The sequence below is a fragment of the Sciurus vulgaris genome (assembly GCF_902686455.1).
Source record: "Sciurus vulgaris genome assembly, chromosome: 13".
Classification (NCBI taxonomy): Eukaryota; Metazoa; Chordata; class Mammalia; order Rodentia; family Sciuridae; genus Sciurus; species Sciurus vulgaris.
Window position 1 is genome coordinate 10,649,616 of NC_136474.1, and position 19,733 is coordinate 10,669,348.

The window sequence follows — 19,733 nt, forward strand, 5'->3', positions numbered from 1 at the left end:
ATGTTGAATTTGCAGATCTAATGGGGAACACTGTGACTTTTACCAAAATTAAACTTTTGATCATTGAATATTAGCTGCTTTCCCATTTGTTTCCATATTTTTTGCATTTGATTTTTACTTTTACTTTTTACTTTGCAGTGGACAGGTCTTAAATTTTTAGTCATTACTTTTATTTTCAATTCTTTTTCCTATATTTGTGAATGGTTTGTGTCTCCATTTTGACATTGCTCATTGCTAGGGTAATTTATACAATTTTATGTTGACCTTGTAACCTATTCTCTTACCAAACTAATGTAGTTCTAGTTTTTTAGTGTGTAAAAGTGTCTTAGAAATATTATATGAAGTATACTATCATCTGCATAAGCTATTTCTCTTTTGATGTATAATATCCATGTTTAATATTCTCAGAATAATATGTAGTAGAAGTCAGAAAATCATACTACTTTTTTCTGTTACCCAAACTAAGTTGTGAAGCACTTAGGTTTTCAAAAAAAAAAAAAAAAATAGGATAACTGAAGATAGATCCCAGGGACCCTTTTGTGGATTGAAAAAGAATTTTCCTCTAGTTGTAATCTGCTATAGGTTTTAACATACTTTGGCATATGATTTGCCAAAAGTTTTTCTCTCAAAATTATTTTTGGAACCTTTCTCTATTATGACATATAGAGAGATGTCCCTGTGGAACATGGGGTACACTCTCTCCTTTTTAGGTAGTTACCTTCAGTTTGCTAGTAATTTTGAATATCTTAGTCAATATGGAATATGGCTTTTAATTTTCTTCCTTGTGATGCCTTATCTGGTAAACTTGCCTTATAGAAAGAATTAGAAGGTTTTATTCTTTTTTAAAAGTGATCATGAATTACTATTAAAAGTTTGGTTGAAATCATCAGTGTCAGTGAAGGTACTTTTTTTAAATATGTGGTTGTTGTTTAATTTTTGTCGTTTGGTTTGTTTTTACATTTAGGTTCTTGCTGTGTTGCCCAGATTAACCTCAAATTCCTAGGTGTAAAATCATTCCCCTGCTTTAGCCTCACCAGTATCTGGGACTACTGGCATGTACTCCCATGAACAGTTTTTCAGGTTCTTATAAGAATATTTGTAATTAAGTTAAATTTTGTTTTGTAGGTCTTTTGTTATATTTTCTTGCATCTAGGTTGATTAATGCGTTCTATTCATTCTTTATTTGATTTTCAAAACTCATGACTATCTAGATTAAGATGGAATGATGTGGGCTAGGGAGATAGCTCAGTTGATAAAGTGCTTGCCTTACAAGCCCAGGGCCCTGGGTTCGATCCCCAGCACCGCAAAAAAAAAAAAAAGATGGAATAATGTGGAGAAATGAATACTTTGCATTTTGTGAACTGACAACTGTCTCAGGATGCCCTGTGTAGAATGGAGAAAATACACTAGCTCTCATATTTCTGTGAGATAAATGAGACAGAGAATCTAAAGTAAATTATAAATTTGAATAGCACTTCTCTGATAATGATGTTGAGTACCTTTTATACAACTTTCTACATTTGTTTGATTTTTAGTCATTTTACCATACAGTATTAGTTTTATTTCCTTTTTCCTTTTTTTGATGAGTTGCATGATTTTCATATATTTTGATATTAAACTTTTCTCAGATATGTGGTTATCAAATATGTTTTTCAATCCATGATCCACTTATATTTCATTGGTTGATTCCTTGGTCATAAAAATGACTAAGAATTTATTATCAAATTATCCATCTCAATATTTTGAAAAAAGTAAATTTTATAAAAAGAAGAGTAGAGAAAGAAAAGCCTAAGCAAAAGAGCAAAATTAGAAGATACTAAAAATTCATTTTCACATACTAAACACTGAATATAAATATTACAAATAAGTAATAGTGAAATATTAAAGAAAATATAAAGCATTCACAAGTTGTAATAAGGAAGAGTGAGAAAGGATGCATGTGGTGGTACACACTTAAAATATCCAGTACTCTGGAGGCTAAGGTAGGAGGATCACAATTGTGAGGCCTACTCAAGCAGCTGAGCAAAATCCCATCTGAAAATAAAATTTTAAAAAGAGCTGAGGATATAGATTGGTAACAGGACACCCTGGTCTCAATCCCCAATGTCACAAAAGGGGGAAAAAATAGTTACTGTTTTTTCAAAGTTACATAAAATATTATTTTTAAATTTATGAATTGTATAATATTAAAATAAAAATATTATATCTCAAATAAGTCCATTGAAGGGTGCAAGGAGAAGTAACAGATTGAAAAAAACTAATTACCTCACATATAATCAAACACTTATAAGAAGGAAAGAAAGGAGAAACTGCAAAAGAAAAGCAGGCAAGAGACTTGAATAATCACTTTAAATAGGAGAGAGATATCTAATTATTCAATAATCAATGAAAACTCAACATCTTTTTTTATTATTCATTTATATACAGTGCTGAGAATCAAACCCAGTGCCTCAGACATGCTGGGCAAGTCCTGTACCACTGAGCCACAACCACAGCCCCAAAACTTAACATCTTTAGAAATTAGATAATGTAAAATAACTCATATATACAAAAAACAAAATTGGAGACCCAAAATGGCAGACTAGAGGAGACCCACAATGGCAGACTAGAGGGAGGCTACAATCCTTGTCGCTTCGTAACTCAGGTTTCAAGCAGAGGAAAATCTGTTTCTCTGTGAGGCAGTCTTTGCTGCTTATCAATCCCTGTTGTTTAACTCACTTGTCCACCTCAATCACCCACAGTCTGCCAGCATATCCACACATTTTTGAGTGCAGATCTCTCACTCACTGCTGCCTCTGCCATTTGCCCATTTGCCTGCCTCTTGCCTGCCCATTACCTGCCTTTCACCTACCCATCACCCACCACATGAAATCCACCTGCTGGTGATCTGCTGATAGCCTGCAGAGTGACTGCAGACCACCATCAAACACAATAGCTGCTGGCTATTACCTAGAAGTCCACTGTCAGGTTTGGTTAGATGTGCATAGCTTCTGCCATTTTAGGACAACAGTCAGGACCTGCAGGATCCCTGGCATAACCAACTGCACCCCACCTCCAGGACCCCTGGCACAACCTACTGCATCCAACATGGAAACAGTACCCACACCCTGCATTGCAGCTCCCCATTTGCCAACACATTTGGAAGTCAGTGCATTCATCTTGCATTATCCTGAAAGTGGAAGCTGCTATCATTAGGTGGGGCCAATTCCATCCTGAGATGCCTACTGGTGACAGGAAGCTCATTGTCAGGTACCTCTCATGCATCAGACTACTGAAGACTGGGAGGTTTGAATAGTATATGACTGTTATAGTGTAGATATTTTCTGAAAATTTTTAAGTTTTTATTTCTTTATTTTTCTCACTCTATTTTCCTTTTGTTTATCTGTTTCCTCAGAGTCTCTTTCTCTGCTTTCCATTGCTAACAACCAACTTCTTTTGATTCTGCTTTCATTCTTCCTATGATTTAGTACTTCTAAATACTCTTTTCTTATCCTTCTAACAGTTACATCCAATACTTCTCCCCATCCTTTGTCCACCATTATAAACTGTAGACCTCATTGCAAATCTATTTGTTTCACTGTTGATAATATTTGAACTCATCCTATTTACTATAACAATATTGTTAACATCTTCATAGGGGCTGTTTAGTTTAGGGCTGCATATTATCTGTACTGGGTACGCTAATATTGATATCCACCTTAAAGAAGAGGTTTAGGAAACCTGCAGGGTTACTATGAGCCTGTAGGAGGGAAACTGAAATACCCCAGATCTGCACTGCAAGAGGGGAAAACATATGAACAACATGAACAAACAAGGACAGTGTTCCAAACAAACCAAAAATCTATATTAATGGAATCCTGTGACAACACAGTAGAAGAATTATCAGAAAAGGAGTTTAGCATATACTTAATTGAAATGATTCATGAAGCAAAAGATGAGATAAGAGAGGAAATGCAGGCAATGAAAAATCACTCCAATGAACAATTGAAAGAGCAACTGCAGGAAGCAAAAGATCATCTCAACAAAGAGATAGAGATTCTCAGGAAAAAAATAACAGAAATTCTTGAAATGAAGGAAACAATAAACCAAATGAAAAACTCAATGGAAAGCATCATCAACAGACTAGATTGCTTGGAGGACAGGACCTAAGACAAAAAAGACAAAATATTTAATCTTGAAAATAAAGTCGACCAAACAAAAAATGGTAAGAAATCATGAACAGAACCTCCAATAACTATGTGAGATCATGAAAAGACCAAATTTAATAATTTTCAGGATTGAGGAAAGCACAAAGATACAAACCAAAGGAATGAACAACATATTCAATGAAATAATATCAGAAAATTTACCAAACCTGAAGAATGAAATGGAAAAATCAACTAAAAGAGGCTTACAGAACACCAAATGCACAAAATTACAACAGAAACTTTATATAATAAGTGGTTTCAATTCAGCTGAAAAATAATTTTACTACATGTATCAGTACATTATGTGTACATTATATGTAATGTTAGTATTTCTGCTTTGAATTCTTGATTTTGCAATGGAATTCTTACTTTATTAAATGTATTTGATATGCTAGTTATGGTGCATGATTTAAACTTTTTTTGCTTTCTTCTTTTCTGGTTGTGCACTTTCTTTTACAACAATCCTCTACAAAGAATTTCTGAGAATTACTGAGCTGTTTATAAAGGAGATGTACATAGGGAGTACCCAAAATAATCATTTTAATAAAAGAAATATATATTTAAGGCTGGGGTTGTGGCTCAGTGGTAGAGCACTTGCCTAGCAAGTGTGAGGCACTGGGTTTGATTATCAGCACCACATATAAATAAATGAATAAAAATAAAAGTCTATCAACATCTAAAAAATATTTTAAAAAGAAGAAATAGATATTTTAAATTTAATACTAACTATGGGAAAAGCGTCCATTGTGTAAAACATAGTTTATCTTTGGATTCAATGTTTACCTTTGGTTTTACAAAGTAGCTTGTATTTTCAGTATTTTCGACATAATATGTTAAAATGTAGAGCAATTGCAATACATCACTAGAATGAGTAAATTTTCTGAAAAAGAAAATAAAAATAAATAGTATTGATGAACATGGAATAAATGCACTCATGAGGGAAAGATGGAGTTTAAGCTGTTATTATTCATTTGTGGAAACTGTTGTGCTATCTGACATACATGATACACCCCCACAAGAAACAGACTGAAATTACAGCACCTGTACATACGAGGATATTGCCATATTTCTCTAGAGTTGAAACCCAGGAGCATGGTTAAAGAGGATGTACATTTAGGAAGAAATAAACAATAAACTGTGGAAAATAATGGTTTCTAGAAGAAAGACACTTTTTTTGTTATAGAACATCCAGTTTGACAAATGCTATAAAACACCATGTATGTCTTATATCAATGTTACATGAATGTCACATTTCATATGTAAGCATATTTAAAAAGGAAGTGTGCAAAATTTGAGAAAATAAAAATACAGAAGAGCATATAAAAGAATTAGTTACACACTCTATGTATAGATAAAACTCATAAAGATGACCATTTTTCCCAAGTTAATCTATAATACGCCATCAAAATTAAAACCACGTTTTGCTTTTAATTAAAGAAGGAATGAAAGCAAAAAATTCTAAAATTCTCCTGAGGGCTAAATACATATGACATTAGGTAAGAACTCTCTAAACTATAAGAGAAAAAGTAACAGCTATCATTCATTACCTAACACTAATATATATTATCAAATTACATTATCACAGTAATATAAAGACCAAGAAGTCACAATACAGAAAATTCCATATGTATGTAAATAAGTGTATTAAGTGCAATGAAAGGACCTATGTAAATCCAACTACATCAAGAAAAATATTTAATGTGATTGAATGTTACAACCCAACCTGAAGGCAGATGTTATGAGAAGAGGCAAAGATCACTGGTAGAGCTTGTGTGTAGAATGTGTGTAACACTGGAATTACACCCCAGCATTCCCCCAAAAGCAGATATTAAGAGGGATGATTTTCAAAATATAGCAGAATATGAGCTTTGTGACTCTCCATTCATTCATAAAAGCATCAAATAGACATCTACTACTGTTTTGAGTTCCTCTTAAAATGAATTTAGAGTCATATACGTTGGACAGCAAGAACAAAAAAATCTATCATCAGATGAGTAGGAAAAGTTGGAGTACACTTGGACATTAGCCTTCCTTGAGCAATGTGCCATATAATTGGGACAGAATACCTAAATCCTGTGTCACTGTGAATAGAGGAAAACTGATTGTGGTCATAAATATATCACATTTAACTCTAAATTGCCTGTAGCTTATTAATTTATCTGGTGCTCACAGAGGAAGGGACTAGATATACACAAGCATCAAGACCAGAAAAAGGGGTGTTTCTCTAGAGCCATTCAAGATCACTGGGCTTTATTCCATGTGACCAGGGCAGAAGAAGAGTTAAATCTCAAGGGTCCCAGTTTATCCCAAAAAGGTATTTGTCAGTACACTCTGCACACTGTTGTTGCTAACAGTTGGTTTTCTATCTAGTCAGCACTAAAGAGTTAGTAGGAGAAAAAGAGTCCAAACTGGCAACCCAAGTGGGAGTTCAGCACTTCCTGAGCCCTGCACCCTAACTCACTTCAGTAATAACTCCAGGCCTAACCATTTCTTTCTATAAGACATTTTTTCCAACTTCAACTTTTTCCATTCAATGGACTACATCCTAAACCACCAAGCTTTGGTAGCTATGCCAAATGAGCATTGTGTATCTCCCAAGATCACAAAGAAGTGACTTCGCATCGGTGTGCAAGCATTTCCATAGGTCACAATCTCCTCCAGGACTGAAGAAAAAGGGTTAAAAGCACAGAACTCTGTTTATTTCATAAAAGGTTTACATAACCTTTTTCTAGGGAGTATAAGGCAGCCTGAAATCTAACAAATTTGCATCAGGAATTCAGTGCACCATTTAACTATAAGACCTTCTGCAACCTGAGCACAGATGTTAGAATGGCTATCAAACAATTGAAGAAAAGTAGTACTTCAATTATATGAATATGAAAGAAACACATTATCACTGTGTTAGAACATAAATTTGATACAGCCACTGGGGGGAAAAAAAGCATTGAAAATTCTTAAGAACTAACAATAATAACTCTGTTTTCTTTTCCAAAATAGGTAAAATCAGTATGTTAAATGGTTGCATTCTCCTCTTCACTGTAGCAGCATTCATAATAGCCAAAATAAGAAAACAACTGGAGTGCCTTTTGGATGAAGGATACAACAGGAGACTTTCCCCAGCTTTAAGGCACTCAGATACTTCCTTGAGAAATTATACTCCCTAAATTTATACTGCTCTCTAACAAGGTAAGTCCCAAGTACTGCTATTCACTAGAATTTCAAAAAATATTAGACTTTCAAAAAATATTAGAATTCTCATATCAGACAGTTGTAAAGCACAGGACCAAAAAACAAAAGAACAACAACAATAAAAAAAATACAAGAGGGGGGATTGAGAACCCTCTGTCATAAATTCTACAAGAGGGACTCTCAGCACAAAGACATTCTGACAAGTTGTCCTGACTTGGAGAGACAAAGGGAGGACAGAAACACATATATTTTGGTAAAGGTTGAGTGATTTTTCTCTATTTTCTATCATGTGAAATGCTCATAAACAAAAAATTCTTTTCTTTTGATTTTTTTCTATAGTACTGGGGATTTGACAGAGGGTCATGTTAAATCTGAGCCCATACTCAGCCCTTGTTTTAAAATTTTGAGACAGGACTTTCTAACTTGCTTATAGTCTACCTAAATTCCAATGTTGATCTTGAAATTGCAATCTTCCTGCCTTAGCGACCTGAGTCTCTGGAACTATAGGCATGTGCCCCTGCACCCAGCCAGAAAATAAATTCATTAAGAAGTCCCATCCAGTTATTGGTAATGTAATTTAAAAACACTGTGCTAATTTCAAATGTAATATGGCAAAAGCAATTGATAATACTGGGGAGAGGGAAATTTGTCTTGGGAATATGGATAGGAAACTGGAATTTTAAGAGTTTTTCGACATATATACATAAAGGTTTAGGCTAGGCATTAGGGTTCTAGATTTAACATTTGTTTCCCATTTATTTAGAATATTAAGGAGGATTCAGGCAGTGTAGCACACACCTATAATCCCAGCAACTCAGAAAACTGAGGCACAAGTTTAAGACCAGACTCAGACCATAGTCCCCTCATGCAAAAAAACATTACATGGAGTTGTGATTCTGATGATTATCACACTCCTTAATCCACCACACAGTCTGGGAACGTGCTGGAATGCTGCCACATATGTGCTTATGTGGAACTTCAGGTAGGGGCTGCAGATACACTGCAGGGATAGGACAGGACTCCCGCTGTCTACTGCTGACATACGCCCCACTTGACTGTCCAGTGGGGAATTCAGAGCTGACCTGCCTCAGAGGAACACCTAGGCCTGCAGATACTAGAGATTACCATATAGATGCTAGTCCAAAATTGCAGATCCCAACATAGTCATTGCAGGCAATTTCAGCAGCCTCACCCCCAGTCTCAGGATGCCACTACAAACTAACCATTTATTGGCTTTTTGCAGGTCTCAGTGTTCTCCCCATAGATCTTCCTGCACCTGCACAGCAGAACAAACCATGTCCTCTGAACATGAAAGAGGGAGCCTAGACATGGACACCAACACTGGCAGGCTCCAGAGACAAAAGTCATACCAGATGGCTAAACTTGCTTCTCTTCACTGACTGTGTGCTGTATTGGACAATGCTTACCTAAAAGCTTCTGAATAGATAGGGTTTATGTCTTCACATGCTCAGGCCGAGTCTAGTGAGTCTTCTGAGTGATAGGAGGTGACATCAAATTTATAAATAAACGAAGTCACAATGGCAGGTTCTTGAATGCAGCTTTTTAAATTTTTCTCCTGTTGAGGTACTAGGAATTGAAATCCAGATCCTCAGACTGCACCTAATTTAAAGCAAAATTTCCTTGGAGAAGTGGAATCCAGCCAAAGTAGAAGGATTGTGCATGTTACCTTGCATAAAGCCTTTTCAATGTGTGGATTATGCATGTCTATATATGATTCATGGATGGAAACAATTGACTACACTGTAAAATTTTAATTTAACTTCCGTGCTTTCTTGTGATGAAACAGATTGAACATTAAACTGGGAAAGGAACCCCTTATGGCAGAAATATCCAATGCTAATAATATGTGAGGTGCAAGGGTAATTACATTTTTCTAGTATTCACATAAAAATAAATAGAAATTGATTTTAATAACCTAACAATATATCCAATATGGGAATATTAACATTATGTGACCAAAATATATTACTAATGAAATACATGAGTTGACTCCTAGTGACCGCACCGGAATACTGGGCGGCTGTCTGCAGGAAGAGGCATGTGGCAGGTCTCTGGGACTCAGAGTGATTGTACGGGGCCCCAGGTGGCTGCTCAGAGGAAGGGCCGCATAGCCAGGCGATTAGGTGCAGAGCAGGGTCCCAGGATCTAGGAGGCTTCTTGGTGGAAGAGCGGCACAGAAACAGGCTTAGGGCGGAGCTAAGGTTCCAGGCCTGCGGGCAGATTCTCCGAGGAGGGGCAGCCTAAGGAGATTCATCTGCGAAGGGTGAGGTTCCCAGGCCCAGGAGGTAGGGCCGGGTCCCTGGGAACTTTGCAAAGGAAGGCAGCCCAGCCCAGCCCAGGCGGTAGCTGTAAATTGAGGGGAACCTCTAGGAGGGAACTGACCAGTGACACCTCCCCACAGGGTGAGTCTTCCCTGCCGGGTGAGGTTTCCCCACAAGGACGGTAAAACCAGAGACTCAGGCCCAAACAGGCCTTGCCTCAGCCCGCAGCCTAGGTCCCCTTTGGATGACCATTGGTCAACAAGTGGAGGCACCTCTGCCCACTAGCAGGGATTATACCCCACCTGAAGGCCACCACTCCTAGAGAGGCAGCTTCCTTGTGCAACACCGCATTATCAACTTCCTCCAAGACTTCAGCCTACTGAAGGCTAAGGGGGGATACGTATAGAAATCTTCAGGGACATTGTAAGTCAATAGAGGAAATCTGCAATATCTCAGCGGTCCACTGATACCTGAACAATATGAGAAAACAAGGAAAGAAAATGCTGCAAACAAATCTAGATGTTACATCAATAAAACCCAAAGACAGCATGGCAGAAGAAATGACAGAAAAGGAGTTCAGAATGTACATAATTAAAATGATCAGAGAAGCAAACGATGAGATGAAAGAGCAAATGCACGCACTGAATGATGAAATGAAAGAGCAAATGCAAGCATTGATTGATCGCACCAATCGACAATTAAAAGAGCAAATACAGGAAGCAAAAGATCATTTCAATAAAGAGTTAGAGATATTGAAAAAAAACCAAACAGAAATCCTTGACATGAATGAAACAATAAACCAAATTAAGAACTCCATAGGAAGCATATCCAATAGGATAGAACACCTGGAAGACAGAACCTCAGACATTGAAGACAAAATATTTAACCCTGAAAACAAAGTTGAACAAACAGAGAAGATGGTAAGAAATCATGAACAGAATCTACAAGAACTATGGGATATCATGAAAAGGCCAAATTTAAGAATTATTGGGATTGAGGAAGGCCTAGAGAAACAAACCAAAGGAATGAATAATTTATTCAATGAAATAATATCAGAAAATTTCCCAAATCTGAAGAATGAAATGGAAAATCAAGTTCAAGAGGCTTATAGGACTCCAAATACACAAAATTACAACAGACCCACACCAAGGCACATTATAATGAAAATACCTAACATACAAAATAAAGACAGAATTTTAAAGGCTGTGAGAGAAAAGAACCAAATTACATTCAGGGGGAAACCAATATGGATATCAGCAGATTTTTCAATCCAGACACTAAAAGTTAGAAGGGCCTGGAACAACATTTTTCAAGCCCTGAAACAAAATGGATGCCAACCAAGAATCTTATACCCAGCAAAACTTACCTTCAAATTTGACGATGAAATAAAATCCTTCCATGATAAACAAAAGCTAAAAGAATTTACAAAAAGAAAGCCAGCATTACAGAACATTCTCAGCAAAATATTCCATGAGGAAGAGATCAAAAACAAAGAAGCAAATCAGCAAAGGGAAGAATTATCCTAAAGGAATTGTCAAATAAAGGAGGAAACAAGTGTGTCAAACAAATAAATAAATAAAATTTTAAAAATGAACCTAATGACCGGGAAACCAAATCATATCTCTATAATAACCCTGAATGTTAATGGCCTGAATTCATCAATCAAAAGACATAGACTGGCAGATTGGATTAAAAAGAAAGATCCAACAATATGTTGCCTGTAAGAGACTCACCTCATAGAAAAAGATAACCATAGACTAAAGATGAAAGGATGGGGAAAAACATACCATGCACATGAACTCAGCAAAAAAGCTGGAGTATCCATCCTCATTTCCGATAATGTGGACTTCAAGCCAAAGTTAGTCAGAAGGGATAAAGAAGGTCATTTCATACTGCTTAAGGGAAGCATAAATCCGCAAGATATAACAATCATAAACATCTATGCCCCAAACAGTGGCTCATCCATGTATGTCAAACAAATCCTTCTCAATTTCAGAAACCAAATAGACCATAACACAATAATACTAGGTGATTTTAACACGCCTCTCTCACCACTGGACAGATCTTCCAGACAAAAATTGAACAAAGAAACCATAGACCTCAATAACACAATCAATAATTTAGACTTAACGGACATTTATAGAATATACCATCCAACCAAGAGCGAATACACTTTCTTCTCAGCAGCACATGGATCCTTCTCTAAAATAGACCATATATTATGCCACAAAGCTAATGGTAGCAAATACAAGAAGATAGAGACACTACCATGTATTCTATCAGATCATAATGGATTGAAGTTAGAAATAAATGAAAGAGTAAAACTCAGAAACAATTCCAACATCTGGAGATTAAACAATATGCTATTATATGATGAATGGATAACAGAAGATATTAGGAAGGAAATAAAAAATTCTTAGAGGTAAATGAGAACAAAGAAACATCATATCAAAATCTCTGGGACACTATGAAAGCAGTACTTAGAGGGAAATTTATTTCATGGAGCGCATTTAATAAAAGAAGTAAAACTCAACAAATAAACGACCTAACACTACAGCTCAAAGCCCTAGAAAAAGAAGAACAGAACAGCACCAAAAGTAGTAGAAGACAGGAAATAGTTAAACTCAGAGCTGAAATCAATGAAATTGAAACAAAAGAAACAATACAAAAAATTGACAAAATAAATAGTTGGTTCTTCGAAAAAATAAACAGAATTGATAAACCTTTAGCCACGCTAACAAAGAGAAGATGAGAGAAAACCCAAATCACTAAAATTCGGAATGAACAAGGAAATATCACAACAGACAGGATTGAAATACAAAATATAATTCGAAGGTATTTTGAAAATCTGTACTCCAACAAAATAGAAAATTTTGAAGACATCAACAGGTTTCTAGAGACATATGAATTGCGTAATCTGAATGAGGAGGACATACACAATTTAAATGGACCAATTTCAAGTACTGAAATAGAAGAAGTCATCAAAAGCCTACCAACAAAGAAAATTCCGAGACCAGATGGGTTCTCAGCCGAGTTCTACAAAACCTTTAAAGAAGAGCTCATTCCAAACTTCTCAAAGTATTCCATAAAATAGAAGAGGAGGGAACGCTCCCAAACTCATTCTATGAAGCCAATATCACACTGATACCTAAACCAGACAGAGACTCATCAAGGAAAGAAAATTTCAGACCAATATCCTTAATGAACATCGACGCAAAAATTCTCAACAAAATTTTAGCAAATCGCATACAAAAACATATTAAAAAGATAGTGCACCATGATCAAGTGGGTTTCATCCCAGGGATGCAAGGTTGGTTCAACATCAGGAAATCAATAAACGTAATTCACCATATTAATAGACTTAAAGTCAAGAATCACATGATTATTTCAATAGATGCAGAAAAAGCACTTGATAAAATACAGCACCCCTTCATGCTCAAAACACTAGAAAAAATAGGGATAGTGGGAACATTCCTTAACATTGTAAAGGCCATTGATGCTAAGCCCATGGCTAATATCATTCTAAATGGTGAAAAACTGAAAGCATTCCCCCTAAAAACTGGAACAAGGCAGGGATGCCCTCTTTCACCACTTCTATTCAACATCGTTCTTGAGACTCTGGCCAGAGCAATTAGACAATCCAAAGAAATTGAAGGGATACGAATTGGAAAAGAAGAACTCAAACTATCCCTGTTCGCTGATGACATGATTATATATTTAGAGAAACCTGGAAATTCCACCAGAAAACCCTTAGACCTCATAAGTGAATTCAGTAAAGTACCAGGTTACAAGATCAATGCCCATAAATCCAACGCATTTTTATACATAAGTGATGAATCTTCAGAAAGAGAAATTAGGAAAACTACCCCATTCACAATAGCATCGAAAAAAATAAAATACTTGGGAATCAATCTCACAAAAGAGGTGAAAGACCTCTACAATGAGAACTATACAACACTAAAGAAAGAAATTAAAGAACACCTTAGAAGATGGAAAGATCTTCCATGTTCTTCGATAGGAAGAATTAATATTGTCAAAATGGCCTAAAGTGCTATACAAATTCAGTGCAATTCCAATTAAAATCCCAATGACGTACCTTACAGAAATAGAGTGAGCAATTATTAAATTCATCTGGAAGAATAAGAAACCAAGAATAGCTAAAGCAATCCTTAGCAGGAAGAGTGAAACAGGGGGTATTGCAATACCAGATCTTCAACTCTACTACAAAGCAATAGTAACAAAAACGGCATGGTATTGGTACCAAAATAGAAAAGTAGATCAATGGTATAGAATAGAGGACACGGACACAAACCCAAATAAATACAATTTTCTCATACTAGACAAAGGTGCCAAAAATATGCAATGGAGAAAAGATAGCCTCTTCAACAAATGGTGCTGGGAAAACTGGAAATCCCTATGCAACAGAATGAAAATAAACCCATTCACGAAACTAAACTCAAAATGGATTAAGGACCTCAGAATCAGACCAGAGACCCTGCAGATTATAGAAGAAAAAGTAGGTCCAAATCTTCACCTTGTTGGTCTAGGATCAGACTTCCTTAACAGGACTCCCATAGCACAAGAAATAAAAGCTAGAATCAACCACTGGGATAGATTCAAACTAAAAAGCTTTCTCTCAGCAAAGGAAACTATCAGCAATGCCAAGAAAGAGCCTACAGAATGGGAAAATATCTTTGCCAATCATAATTCAGATAGAGCAGTAATCTCCAGAATCTATAAAGAACTCAAAAAACTCTACTCCAAGTATTCAAATAATCCAGTCGACAAATGGGCTAAGGAAATGAATAGACACTTCACAGAAGAAGATCTACAAGCAATCAACAAACATATGGAAAAATGTTCAACATCCCTAGTAATAAGAGAAATGCGAATCAAAACCACCCTAAGATTCCATCTCACCCCAATTAGAATGGCGATTATCAAGAATACGAGCAACAACAGGTGTTGGCAAGGATGTGGGGAGAAAGATACACTCATACATTGCTGGTGGGGCTGCAAATTAGTGCAGCCACTCTGGAAAGCAGTGTGGAGATTCCTTAGAAAACTTGGAATGGACCCTCCATTTGACCCAGCTATCCCACTCCTTGGCCTATACCCAAAGGACTTAAAATCAGCATACTACAGAGATACAGCCACATCAATGTTCATAGCTGCTCAATTCACAATAGCCAGACTGTGGATCCAACCTAGATGCCCTCCAATTGATGAGTGGATAAAGAAACTGTGATATATATATATATATATATATATATATATATATACAATGGAATATTACTCAGCCATAAAGAATGATAAAATTATGGCATTTGCAGGCAAATGGATGAAATTGGAGAATATCATGCTAAGTGAGATAAGCCAATCTCAAAAAGCCAAAGGACAAATGATATCGCTAATAACTGGAGGATGACACATAATTGGGGGGAGGGAAGGGTTAGTGTTAGGGTTAGAGTTAGGGTTAGGGAGGGGGCAAATATGGAGGAAGGAAGTACTGTAAAGAGGATAAGGAGGGGTGGGAGGGGTGGGGGGAAGGGAAAAAATAACAGAAAGAATCAAACAACATTACTCTATGTAAATTTATGATTACACAAATGGTATGCCTTTACACCATGTACAAACAGAGAAACAACATGTATCCCTTTTATTTACAATAAAAAAAAATACATGAGTTGTGGGAAAAGCACTCTCAAAACTATGGCAAGCCTCCAGAATATCTCAGTTCACAGGACCAAATTCCAACTATGTTTCCCCTTAACCTCAGGGAGGTAAAGGTCCCGACCACTGGTTTTTATGCTAGAAGAGAGGGATAAAATTTCTTACCAACATTTCTTCTTCAGTCCAAAAAACAGGAGAGACACTGCCCTGAGTGAGAGCAGGGAGCTTTAATCAGATCATTTCCAAAAGTAGACATTTTTCCACAAAATGCTGGCCACAGTCCATTCAATTCAGTTATCAGCAAGCAAAAGAAGATGAAGTTCCAGGAGTTGAGGGTCTATGTTATCATATCCACAGCTTTGAATCTATAATTTAAATGCACTAAAGATAATCTTTTTATTTTGCAATTTGGTCTTAGACCTAATGGCTAGTCTATAACATTTTTTTCCTCCTAAGATCAATACCCCTCAACCAATTAGCAAATGGGCTTGGAATCAAGAAGAATTGTGTTTCCAGGTATTGTGGCACACACCTGAACTCCCAGCAGCTCAAAAGGGTGAGGTAGGAATGTTGTGAGTTCAAAGCCAGCCTCAGCAACTGAGCAAGACCCTGTCTCTAAATAAAATATACAAAAAATGCTGGGGATGTGGCTCAGTGGATAAGTGTCCCTGGGTTCAATTCCCAGTACCAATTAAAAAAAAAAAAAAAAAAAAGGTTGAATTTGAAAGCCCAAATAACCTCCACTATACCACATGACATATTTTTCTTATTATTTTAGGACTTAGTGACACTTAGTCAAGAAAGCAGGAATTCTACTTGTGTGCCTGTTCAATGTGTTTATACATACTACTTTATAATACATCTTTTTTATGATTTATGTATTTGTGTAGAGTGTCTTTTGCTTACCATCTGATATCTGTCAGGGAATAAACCATGGCCAGGATTTGATAGGATAAAGTCTACTTCTGGAAACTTTCTGGTTAAAGCTGTCTGCTGTCATTCAGGGCAATGTCTTTCCTATTTTTTTGGACCTGAGAAGAAATATTGGTAAGGAATTGTAATCCTCTCCTGAAGGAAAAGCAGGCAAAGAGACTTGCCTGCAGCTATGTCTATATATGTAAACAAAACCTTTTCAAATAGCTAACTGGTTATGAAATTTCCTATCTGGGACCTATGGAAATCCTGGTTCCGTTGATGACAAGGACATACATGATCCAGAAGTAATCTCAATGTTCCTTTATGAATCAGCAATTGATACAGGTTTCTGTCATTTTCTAAACATAGCTGAACATGGGTTACAGAGGCATGGAGCAGAGAACTATTTTATTGGGGACATAGAATAAAAGGAGGACAAGGAGAAACATGTTAGTTGCATCACCTTAAACCACTACAGAATTAGAATCTGGAATTCAGACAACGAAGACTCAACCTTTAAATTCAGGCGTGTGCATGACATGAGTGCCTACAGTGAAAAGATCATTACAAGATTTGAAAGAAAATTCAAGTGAGTGGCAGAAAATGGATCAACAATTAGTATCTGCATGGTGTCTTCCAGGTGTTTTGTCCAGCTGTGGGCCACAGCACATACATATATTGGTAGCCTCCATAAAGCACATTATCAATCTTTATCCTTGAAAATTATTCCCATTGTAGAGATGAGAAAACACAGGTTTCTGGATATTAAATGGTAACTCACCAGCACACAGAGATCTACCCAGAGACAGAACTATATGAAATCCCTTCAAAGTTTCTCAAAGGCTGGTTAGTTCTTGATATGAGGATGTTGATCTGGAGAAATATTATTTTCTTCCCATTTTGAAGAAAGTGCCTAGAGAAAACACCACAGAAGCAACACAGACTTTTTTCCTTCTTTCATATTAATGAACTCTTCAGAAACAGATCTACCAACCCAGATTGTTTATGAGGGTAAATGTTTGGAAACTACCAGGTACATAAAAAGCACATAACAGGCCCAGAGCCTGAGTATGACTCAGGAAAAAAAAAAATCTAAAAGGCATATACTAAATTGAAAAAATATGTAAGTATTTCTAAAAATAAATGTTCTCTTGTTGCTATCTGCACAGCATGTCATTCAATAAATAATAAATCATGTGTGAATATTTCCAGAATTTGCCAAATCTTATCCCAGACATTAGAATGCATGATCCACTGTCAAAAACATTAAAAAAAAAAAAAACCTTAAAGAAAGAGAAGTGGATGTTTTTGTGAATGTGTCATTCAACAATTTACTTACCAAATTATTTTGAGGAAATATATTCATTTTCCTACAGCTATGAGGAAGAGAGATTTCCCTTATTCCTTTTTTCCTATTAGAATTTTCAAACATAATCCCTAGAGTCCCATTTAAAATAATCTCCAAATATAAGACAGTCAAGAAACCTATAATGTATACTCAAGGAAAGAAAAAAGGCAAATCAATGTTTTTTAATAATTAAAAATAGCACCATTATTCCCTGAAATCAAACTCTGTCATTTATCTTTGAAACCAGAAACCACAAAAGAAAGGCAGGTAAGAGTCATGAACAACCAATTCATATAGGAGATATGTAAGTGTTCAATAAGCATAAAAAAAAATCAACATCTTTAGAAATTAGAGAAATATAAAAAAAATCTCATCATAGACAAACCTAAATAGTATTGTTGAAGATATAATACTCAAAAACTCAAGAGGAGTTTCAGTTATTATCTACTTGTGGAAACTTTTTTGCTACTGAAGATACATGATATTACCCACCACAGAAATATTGAAATTACAGCACATGTGAACATGATAACCTGTAAGAACACAAGAGAACTCATTCAAACACTTCAAACACAGGCAGATGGTTCAAGAGAATGTACATCTGGGAAGAGAGAAATAGTCATTTTCTAGTGGGGAAAATGGTCACTAGGGGTCAGTCACATTTTTGGCCATGGTATATTGAGTTGAAAAATGATATAAAACACCATATTTGAGTTTTATATAGATGCAATATGCATATGATGTATTCACAAGTATACATGTTTAGAAAATAGGTACAACTTATGAGAAAATAAAATTCATCAGAAGCACAAAAAAGACAATTACAATCCCATGTGTAGGTGATAAATCTCATCAATATAAAGATGGCAATTTCCCCCAAATGAATCTACAATATATTAATCAAAATCACCATGTACATATATGACTATATTACAGTGAATTCTACCTTTATGTGTATCTATATAGCGGTAAATTTTTAGAAAACAATAAATAGAAGGAAGACAGGAAGGTAGATGGAGCAAGAAAAGGGAACAACTGGGCACTGAAGTGAAGAAAATTATATTCCATGCCTGCATGATAATGTCAAAATGAACCCAAATACTAGGTATAATTATAAAGCAAAAATAAAAAAAAAACAACATGAATTACTTTCAATGAAAGAAGGAAACAAAGCATACAGTTCTAAAATTCACCACAACTTTAAATATACATAAATTTAGCCAAAAAACTTTTCAATTATAAGAGCAAGAGAAGTCTCATCATAAAGTGGCATTCACGAATATTATGAAACTATACTATTACGATAATCATCAAGGAATAACAATGTAAACAAAATGTATACATGAACCCATATGTATGTAAAAATTGCATACTTAATTGTAATAGAAAATCTAGGTAAATCAAACCACAAGGCCAATCTTAGCAACTTAGCTAGACCCTTTCACAAAATAAAAATTAAAAGTACCAGGGATATAGCTCAGAAGTGAAGTATTCCACCGTTCAACCTTCAGTAACAAAACAAAACAAAATAGGAAATTAAATTTAAAAAAAAATAAATGAAAACTAGCTCACTCAGGAAGAAGCAAAGTTTCTATGGACCAGACCACAGCTCCTGTCTGGGAAGTAGCTGGGCCACAAACCTGCCAGATAGGATTTGAGTCAGGGGCTGAGGGTCCCCTGCAGGGATAAGGAAAACTGTTAAGGGTCTCTGCCATTGATATGCTCCCCACCTGGATGGCCAGTGGTACCCCCAGAAGAGGGCTCAGACCTACACTTGAGAGACTGCCTGGAGTCAGGTCCACCAGCTCCTTTTCCCGCCATAGCCAGTACACGGTTCCAAGAGTCTCTGTCCCACAGCCTCCCTCCCCAGACACATGATGCCACTGCACACTCACCATTTCCTGGTGCTCAAAAACCAGGCCTGCTCCCTGGGCATCTTCAGCACCCACACAGCAGAGCAACCGGGGACTACAGAAAGTGAGAGTGAATCCTAGTACGGAATGGCAGGAATGGCGAATGCAGGAGAAAAGAACCCCGCCAGATTGTGGAAGCCCGCCTCCTCCTCACTGGCTGCACACAGGATTGGTCAGTTCTCACTTAGTGCTCCTGATTGGACACAACTTGAAACCATGCCCCCAA